At 40.8% G+C, this 9,914-nt stretch overlaps 1 protein-coding gene across 1 annotated transcript in view; it reads left to right on the forward strand.

Moving 5' to 3' along the window:
* Positions 1-1,125: 1,125 nt before the first annotated feature.
* LOC128684142 (ATP-dependent translocase ABCB1-like) overlaps positions 1,126-9,914 on the forward strand; it is a 214,921-nt gene continuing 206,132 nt past the window's right edge. Inside the window, exon 1 of the mRNA XM_070089690.1 lies at positions 1,126-1,262. The gene's annotated coding sequence lies outside the window, so the exon portion shown is untranslated. The remainder of the gene's footprint in view (positions 1,263-9,914) is intronic.

A 9,914-nucleotide genomic window follows, 5' to 3' on the forward strand; every position in this document is an offset into this window, starting at 1 on the left:
CAGCAAACAACACCCACAACCCAGCAAACCGCCCCGACGGGATCACCATCTATCCTTGGAAGAATGGCAAGCTCTTAGCATGGGACTATACCTGTGTGTCCACACTGGCTGGCACCTATATCCATCACAGTGTGGGGCGACAGGGAGGAGCTGCTGACCACAGGGAGGAGTACAAGATCAGCAAGTACAGGGACATTAGCCAACAGTATCAATTTGTCCCAGTGGGATCAGAGACCTTGGGATCATGGGGAAAAAATGCCACACGTTTCCTTAAAGAATTGGGTTCCAGACTCATCGACACCACCAGGGACCCAAGGGCAGCCACTTTCATGTTCCAGCGCCTCAGCGTCGCCATCCAGAGGGGAAATGCTTGCTGCATACTTGGTTCACGTCCAGCCTCGGAGGAGCTGGAGGAAATTCATCATCTTTGATACATTGTGCCATTGTATTCATGTTTATGTTTTTTTCTGTAAATGTATTTTGTTTATTAATAAATGTTCACATAGAATATAAATATAGGGGGTGGTAGGAGAAGAAAATATTCAAACAGCTCCGGGGAGAACCTTGAGTTTTCCCTGAGGTACGTTTATTGTCTTCTCTGAGGATGAGGGTCCCCATTCCAGCTATAGAGGTATATATATATATATATATATATATATATATATATATATATATATATATATATATATATATATATTATAATATAGGATGGGGTCCACCTCTGGTGTAAATTGTGGGACCCATAGCCTCGGAGAAGTGGATAAAAAGGCTTCAAGAAAGAATTCAGTTCCTTCATCCGCTCCTTCCTGTTTTTGTACTGGAGTTATTGCAAACCTTTCGAACTTCTCAAGCTTTTCCACGTGTTTAAAATGAAGGTTTGGTGTTCAATCTGAGGCCGCGTATATGATGTGTGCTTTTATGTGTCTTGTCGGTAGATAACTTGGCCTGTTTTGTCGTGGGTAAGGTGTGTGTGTGTGTGTGAGTGTGTGTGTGTGTGTACAGGGGTATGGGAGGAGTAGAAAAAGATAGGGAGGGGAGAGAAGGTGGTAGAGTGAGAGGGGAGGAGAGAGGTGGAGTGTGTGAGAGGTAGGGGGAAGGGGTAAATTTGGTTGGTGAGTGAGAGTCTAGCAAGTCAGTGCGGGTGGTGAGAGTGAGGGAGTGAGAGTGTAGTGGGAGGAAGGGAAGGATGAGATAGAGAAAAACTGTAAAAGATACAGAGAGAAAGAGAGAGAGAGAACCACATCTCATCTGCCTGAGAATCCGTGAGTCTCGTTCCTGTTCTTCTTTCATTAATTTACTACTTTCGGTATTTCCCTACATATATTTTAGTTATATTGTTGTTATTCCTTATTCCAGTCGACTCACATATTTTCAACACTTCTCTCTCATTCTCAGTTTTACTGATTTCTTCTTCTTTTTATTTACTTGTTAATTTCTTTATTAATTTTGAATTCTTTTTCCCGCTTTCTTTAATTCGCTTTCACTACATTACTGTTTTCACTTCCCAATCACAATTACATTTACCTACGTTTTTGCCTCACATTATTTCTTTACACTTCTCTCCGAATAATTTTAAAATACAGTTACAAATATGCACAACAAAATTTTTATTTGGAAAGTTATGCAACAGAAAAGTTAATATATATATATATATATATGCAATAAGATCACAGTAAACAGGTGATTTTAAAATATGCAAAACAACCACTGTGAAAGGGTAGTGAAATTCCAAGCGCTTTCGTGACTACTCACATTGTCAAGGAACTATGAAAATAATACATCAAAGGAAGGCAATTAAAGGGCTTAGACCATACCTCACAGTCAACTCCCACAACAATGAAACACCTGATGCGGGACAATACCGGACTCATAAGAAAAGAGGAACACTGCAGTAGGTCCGCTGGTCCAACTAGACAGGTCCTCACGACAACCCACCAACAAATCATTCTACCCAAGAAATAAGGTTTATTATTAGAACATAAGAACATAAGAACGAAGGAACACTGCAGAAGGCCTACTGGCCCATGCGAGGCAGGTCCAAGTCTCCTACCGGCTTAAGCCAATGCACCCAACCTAGTCAGGTCAGGTCACATTGACTTAAGGGAGGAACACGGCAACCGACCTGGTAGCACAAGCTATCAGGTCTAACTCACACCCACCCACATCCACTCATGTATTTATCCCTACTTGGGAGTTTGTTCCACTCATCCACAACTCTATTACCAAACCAGTACTTTCCTATATCCTTCCTGAACCTGAATTTTTCCAACTTAAAACAATTGCTGCGAGTCCTGTCTAGGCTAGATATTTTCAGCACACTATTTACATCCCCTTTATTTATTCCTGTCTTCCATTTATACACCTCAATCATATCCCCCCTAATTCTACGTCTTTCTAGAGAGTGCAGATTCAGGGCCCTTAGTCTATCCTCATAGGGAAGGTTTCTGATACATGGGATCAACTTTGTCATCCTCCTTTGTACATTTTCCAGAGAATTTATATCCATTCTGTAATAAGGTGACCAAAACTGTGCAGCATAATCTAAATGAGGCCTAACCAAGGATGTATAGAGTTGAAGAACAACCTGAGGACTCCTATTATTTATGCTTCTTGATATGAAGCCAAGGATTCTATTAGCTTTATTGCGAACACTTATGCACTGTTGTCTTGGTTTCAGATTACTGCTAACCAGAACTCCTAAATCTTTTTCGCAATCCGTAATATTAAGATCTACATTATTTAGTTTATATGTGGCATGGTTATTGTCCTGTCCAACATTTAGAACTTTGCATTTGTCTATATTAAACTGCATCTGCCACTTCTCCGACCACTGCATCAGTCTATTCAAATCTTCCTGGAGTGCTCGAATGTCCTCGTCAGAATGAATTCGACGGCCTATTTTGGTGTCATCGGCAAACTTGCCGATGTCGCTCTTTATGCCCTCATCTATGTCGTTTATGTAGATTGTGAACAGCAGGGGGCCCAACACTGACCCCTGTGGAACACCGCTCGTGACACTTCCCCACTCTGATTTCTCCCCATTTATGCAAACTCTCTGCTGCCTATTTGTCAACCATGCCTCTATCCAGGAAAAAATTTCTCCTCCTATTCCATGTGCTTTAATTTTCCTCAATAGTCTCTGATGTGGGACCCTGTCAAAAGCCTTACTGAAGTCCATATACACAATATCATATTCATTACCATGATCTACCTCCTCAAATACCTTAGTGAAAAAAGTTAATAAATTCGTAAGGCAGGAACGCCCCTTTGTAAAACCATGCTGAGATTCGTTGATTAATTTATGCTTTTCAAGGTGGCTACGAACTGCCTCGGCAATTATTGATTCCATAAATTTTCCCACTATGGAGGTTAGGCTTATTGGTCTATAGTTCGAAGCTAAGGACCTGTCACCTGTTTTGAAAATAGGTATCACATTTGCCATTTTCCACTTATCTGGCACCATGCCAGTTTGTAGTGATATGTTGAAAAGATTAGCCAAAGGTGTGCTAAGCTCCTCTTTACATTCCTTTAGAACCCTTGCATACAGTTCATCAGGGCCTGGGGATTTGTTAGGTTTTAATTTATCTATTTGCCTAAGAACCATGTCACTTGTGACCCTAATAGTACACAGTTTATTATCGTCCTGTTCTACATAATTTATCATTACTGGAATATCGCTGGTATCCTCCTGTGTAAAAACTGAGAGAAAGTATGTGTTAAAAATTCTACACATTTCCTTATCACTGTCAGTGAGCTGACCCGAGGAACTTTTGAGTGGGCCTATCTTGTCCCTGATCTTACTTCTGTATACCTGAAAGAATCCTTTTGGGTTAGTCTTCGATTCTCTTGCAACTTTAACCTCATAATCTCTTTTTGCTTTTCTAATTCCCTTTTTTATTTCTCTCTTTAACTGAATATATCGATTTCTCAATTGCCCCTCTCCTCTTTTGATTTGCCTATATATGCCTCTCTTTTGACCAATCAGATATTTTAATCTATTGTTCATCCATTTAGGATCATTTTGTTTGATCTGATTTCCCTATTTGGAACATAATTTGACTGAGCAGCTAGAACTATGCCCTGGAAAGCATCATATCGGCAACCATCACCACCTACCTGAACCTTAGTCAGGTCATCCCAGTTCAGCCCACCTAAGTAATTTTTCAGTCCTATGAAATCAGCCAAGCGAAAGTCAGGGACGGAGACTTGATTGCCATTATTAGGGGAATTCCATGATATATTAAAACTGAGTGATTTGTGATCACTTTCCCCAAGCTCATCATTAACCTCAAGATTATTAATTAGTGTTTCCCTAATGGCAAGAACCAAGTCAAGGAGGTTATTTCCCCTAGTTGGCTCTGTCACAAACTGTTTTAAAAAACAATCCTGGATCGTATCAAGAAAGTCACCTGACTCTAAATTTCCTGTCAAATTGCTCCAGTCAATCTGTCTATAGTTGAAATCTCCCATTAGCACAACATTTTCGTATGTAGATGCCTTACGAATTTCGTCCCATAGAAGTTTACTGCACTCCCTATCAAGATTTGGGGCCCTGTAAATCACACCCAAAATTAGTTTTTCTCGGCCCTCGAGAAGCTGTAACCAAACAGATTCAGTGGCTGACGCTTCTAATTTAATATCTTGTCTAACACAACAATTTAAATTGTCTTTGACATACATCGCTACTCCACCACCTTTCCTGTTGACCCTGTCAGTGTGGAATAATTTATAGCCTTATATGTGACATTCAGAGGGCATCTCTCTATCTTTCAGATTGAGCCAGGTCTCTGTTATAGCAATAATATCTATGTCTCTTGCACTTGCAATTAATCTTAGCTCATCTATCTTATTTCTTACACTCCTGCTATTAGTATAGTAAACCTTAAGGGAGCTAGTCCCTTGCTGCCCTCTGCTGTCCCCCTTTGTTTGCTGACCTGATCTATTGTCTTTATTTATAACTTCATGCTGAATGCCTTTTATACATTTACTGTTTCCAACCCAAGTGTTGCAACCTGCTTGTTTCCCACACACACCCATACCTCTATCTTCCATCAGTTTAAAATCATAGGCATTTCACCAATGGCCTTCTCAATCGAGTCTGCAAGTGCTACCACCCCAGCCCCAGAGAGATGTACCCCATCCCTTGCATACATATCATGTTTGCCATAAAAGTTGTTCCAGTTGTCAATGAATGGGATTGCAAGTTCCTTGCAGTATCTATCTAGCCAGCAATTTACACCAATTGCCCTAGACAACCATTCATTTCCTACTCCCCTTCTAGGCAAGATGCTACATATGATTGGGATCCCTCCCTTAGACTTAATGAAATCTATAGCTGACCTGTACTTATCTAGCAGCTCTTCTCTCCTACCCTTCCCAATATCATTTCCACCAGCACTGAGACAGATAATGGGCTTGCTCCCATTACCTGACATGATATTATCCAGCCTGTTGACAATGTCCCCAACACCAGCTCCAGGGAAGCACACTCTATCTCTCATCTTCTTATTCCTATTACAAAAAGCACGGTCAATGTATCTTACCTGAGAGTCACCAACCACAAGAATGCGCTTACCTCCATTAGCAGGGGCAGTAGTACCCTTACCTTCACTGGCCACTGAAGTACATTCATCCTGAAGAACAGAGAAGCGATTTCCTACCTTCAGATCTTCACTCTTAACTTTCCTTACTCTGATGCGCCTTCCATTACTGTGAACTACTCGCCACTTGTAGCAGGTGCTGGGCTGCACCTCACTGCTGGTAGCCGTTGCTGCCTCCCCAACTACAGCCTCCTCACAGCGAGAGACAGACTGCACCTCGCTGCTAGAAGCCTCATTCCCCACAACTCCAGCCACCTCACACTCTCTCCCAGACCCATTGAGGTGGACCTTCAGCCTCCTAATCTCCTCCTGGAGAAGCAAGACCTCCTCCTTCAACTCTCCAACCTCAATTTTTAAAACACTGCAGAAGCAAGCCATGCTTTGTAACCGTCCACACTAATCCCCAAGGCATTAAACTCTAACCAAATTTTATTAATTATAAGTGAATCTAATTTATACAAACCTAAGAAAATATTCATATTATTCTCAAAACTGCTTTTTATGAAACAAGATTCAATTATATTCCTGTCAACCATGGACTTGCTTGATACAACTTTCTCAACTTTTTGAAAATCGATTGGATGGTTAAGTCTCTCACATGAATAAATAAAGCATTGGAATCTTGTCCAGTTCTAATGCTATATTTATGCTGTTTTAATGTAAGTTCGAGACTTTTACCAGTTTGACCGTAATAAACTTTATCGCAAATTTTACAAGGAATCTTATAGACACATCCGTCAGCATTTTGGGGGGAATTCTTTATCAAAAGTTTTTTTACTGTATCAAGATTTTTAAATACAACTTTAATATTAAAAGTCTTAAGAAGATTATTATTATTATAATCATGGGGAAGCACTAAACTCATAGGATTATACAGTAGTCTTATGAAGAGAAGGCATATCAACCAAGTTTTCATGGTAAGGGAGAACCAACATATTTTTAGTTGAATAAGGTTGGTTGTCCCTTTTTGGGTTGTAAAAAGTATTTCTTGCAATTTTAATTGATTTATCAATTACATTTTTCGGGTATTTCAGATCAATGGCTATTTCATAAATTTTGGATATTTCTTCATCTATGAACTCTGGACTACAAATAAGTAAAGCTCTCAAAAACATTGATGAGAAAACAGACAGTTTGACTTTATCTTGATGGGAAGAATAATAGTGTACATAGGAACAGTTATTTGTAGGTTTTCTGTAAAATTTAAATTTGAATTCATTATTGCTCTTAATAATTAAAACATCTAGAAAAGGCAATGAGTTATTTTCCTCAAACTCAACAGTAAAGTTTATAGAATGGGCTAAGCTATTTAATTTGCCAAGGAAATGGTGTATATCTATATTCTTGGGAATAAGACATAAAATACCATCGACATATCTGAACCATTTTGCTCTATTAGGGAGGATTGTGTTAAGCAATCTTGTTTCAAAAAACTCCATGTATAGATTACTAAGAACAGGTGAGAGAGGATTTCCCATTGCCATACCCAACTTTTGAGTGCAAAACTTATCATTAAATACAAATTTTGCATCAACAATACAAAGTTTAATAAGTTTAATGATGGTAGGAACTGGTAATGGTAAATCATAGTTAACGAGTTCTTCAGATAAGAAACTTAATAAATCATCAACAGGAACTTTCGTAAACAAGGAAGTAACATCAAAACTAACCATGTTAAAATCATTTAAGTCAGTCAAGGAGCTTAATTTATCAACTAAATCTAAGTTGTTTTTAACATTGAAGTTAGAAATTTTACCAACAATAATTTATACGAAACTAATCCTATGGAGCTAATAATTGGTCTGATTGGATTACCTGGTCCATTAGTCCATACATGTAAGGTAAAGATGGATTAGTCATTAGTGGAAGTAAATTGTTTAATTAATTCATCTTTGCCTTTTAGTAGAAGTTTTATTGTTTTATTGAAATTGCTGCTAACGGTTTCTAAGGGATTCTATCTTTCACAGTGGTTGTTTTGCATATATATATATATATATATATATATATATATATATATATATATATATATATATATATATATATATATATATACATATATGCAAGGAATTCGCGAGAGCATGCGAAATATACACAAACACTCATCTCTGGCTGAAGGAGACTCGAACCTACGAACCTTAGGACAAGGTACGCAGTGCTTTACCAATCTACCCACACTGGACCAATACCTTGGCGTGTAGCATCCGCTACACGTTTGATCCAAGGCAGCCAGATTTCAGGGAGAAGGCTTACAGCTTTTCATCTCGTCCCCTGCATGCATCAGCCTTACTAGAGATTTGAACAATGCAAGGAATTCGCGAGAGCATGCGAAATATACACAAACACTGATCTATGGCTGAAGGAGACCCGAACCTACGAACCTCAGGACAAGGTACGCAGTGCTTTACCAATCTACCCACACTGGACCAATACCTTGGCGTGTAGCATCCGCTACACGTTTGATCCAAGGCAGCCAGCTTTCAGGGAGAAGGCTTACAGCTTTTCATCTCATCCCCTGCATGCATCAGCCTTACTAGAAATTTGAACAATGCAAGGAATTCGCGAGAGCATGCGAAATATACAAAAACACTGATCTCTGGCTGAAGGAGACTCGAACCTACGAACCTTAGGACAAGGTACGCAGTGCTTTACCAATCTACCCACACTGCGTACCTTGTCCTAAGGTTCGTAGGTTCGAGTCTCCTTCAGCCAGAGATCAGTGTTTGTGTATATTTCGCATGCTCTCGCGAATTCCTTGCATTGTTCAAATCTCTAGTAAGGCTGATGCATGCAGGGGATGAGATGAAAAGCTGTAAGCCTTCTCCCTGAAAGCTGGCTGCCTTGGATCAAACGTGTAGCGGATGCTACACGCCAAGGTATTAGTCCAGTGTGGGTAGATTGGTAAAGCACTGCGTACCTTGTCCTAAGGTTCGTAGGTTCGAGTCTCCTTCAGCCAGAGATCAGTGTTTGTGTATGTTTCGCATGCTCTCACGAATTCCTTGCATTGTTCAAATCTCTAGTAAGGCTGATGCATGCAGGGGATGAGAGGAAAAGCTGTAAGCCTTCTCCCTGAAAGCCGGCTGCCTTGGATCAAACGTGTAGCGGATACTACACGCCAAGGTATTGGTCCAGTGTGGGTAGATTGGTAAAGCACTGCGTACCTTGTCCTAAGGTTCGTAGGTTCGAGTCTCCTTCAGCCAGAGATCAGTGTTTGTGTATATTTCGCATGCTCTCGCGAATTCCTTGCATTGTTCAAATCTCTAGTAAGGCTGATGCATGCAGGGGATGAGATGAAAAGCTGTAAGCCTTCTCCCTGAAAGCTGGCTGCCTTGGATCAAACGTGTAGCGGATGCTACACGCCAAGGTATTGGTCCAGTGTGGGTAGATTGGTAAAGCACTGCGTACTTTGTCCTAAGGTTCGTAGGTTCGAGTCTCCTTCAGCCAGAGATCAGTGTTTGTGTATATTTCGCATGCTCTCGCGAATTCCTTGCATTGTTCAAATCTCTAGTAAGGCTGATGCATGCAGGGGATGAGATGAAAAGCTGTAAGCCTTCTCCCTGAAAGCTGGCTGCCTTGGATCAAACGTGTAGCGGATGCTACACGCCAAGGTATTGGTCCAGTGTGGGTAGATTGGTAAAGCACTGCGTACCTTGTCCTAAGGTTCGTAGGTTCGAGTCTCCTTCAGCCAGAGATCAGTGTTTGTGTATATTTCGCATGCTCTCGCGAATTCCTTGCATTGTTCAAATCTCTAGTAAGGCTGATGCATGCAGGGGATGAGATGAAAAGCTGTAAGCCTTCTCCATGAAAGCTGGCTGCCTTGGATCAAACGTGTAGCGGATGCTACACGCCAAGGTATTGGTCCAGTGTGGGTAGATTGGTAAAGCACTGCGTACCTTGTCCTAAGGTTCGTAGGTTCGAGTCTCCTTCAGCCAGAGATCAGTGTTTGTGTATATTTCGCATGCTCTCGCGAATTCCTTGCATTGTTCAAATCTCTAGTAAGGCTGATGCATGCAGGGGATGAGATGAAAAGCTGTAAGCCTTCTCCCTGAAAGCTGGCTGCCTTGGATCAAACGTGTAGCGGATGCTACACGCCAAGGTATTGGTCCAGTGTGGGTAGATTGGTAAAGCACTGCGTACCTTGTCCTAAGGTTCGTAGGTTCGAGTCTCCTTCAGCCAGAGATCAGTGTTTGTGTATATTTCGCATGCTCTCGCGAATTCCTTGCATTGTTCAAATCTCTAGTAAGGCTGATGCATGCAGGGGATGAGATGAAAAGCTGTAAGCCTTCTCCCTGAAAGCTGGCTGCCTTGGATCAAACG

The sequence above is a fragment of the Cherax quadricarinatus genome, chromosome 2 (genome assembly GCF_038502225.1).
Source record: "Cherax quadricarinatus isolate ZL_2023a chromosome 2, ASM3850222v1, whole genome shotgun sequence".
Lineage (NCBI taxonomy): Eukaryota > Metazoa > Arthropoda > Malacostraca > Decapoda > Parastacidae > Cherax > Cherax quadricarinatus.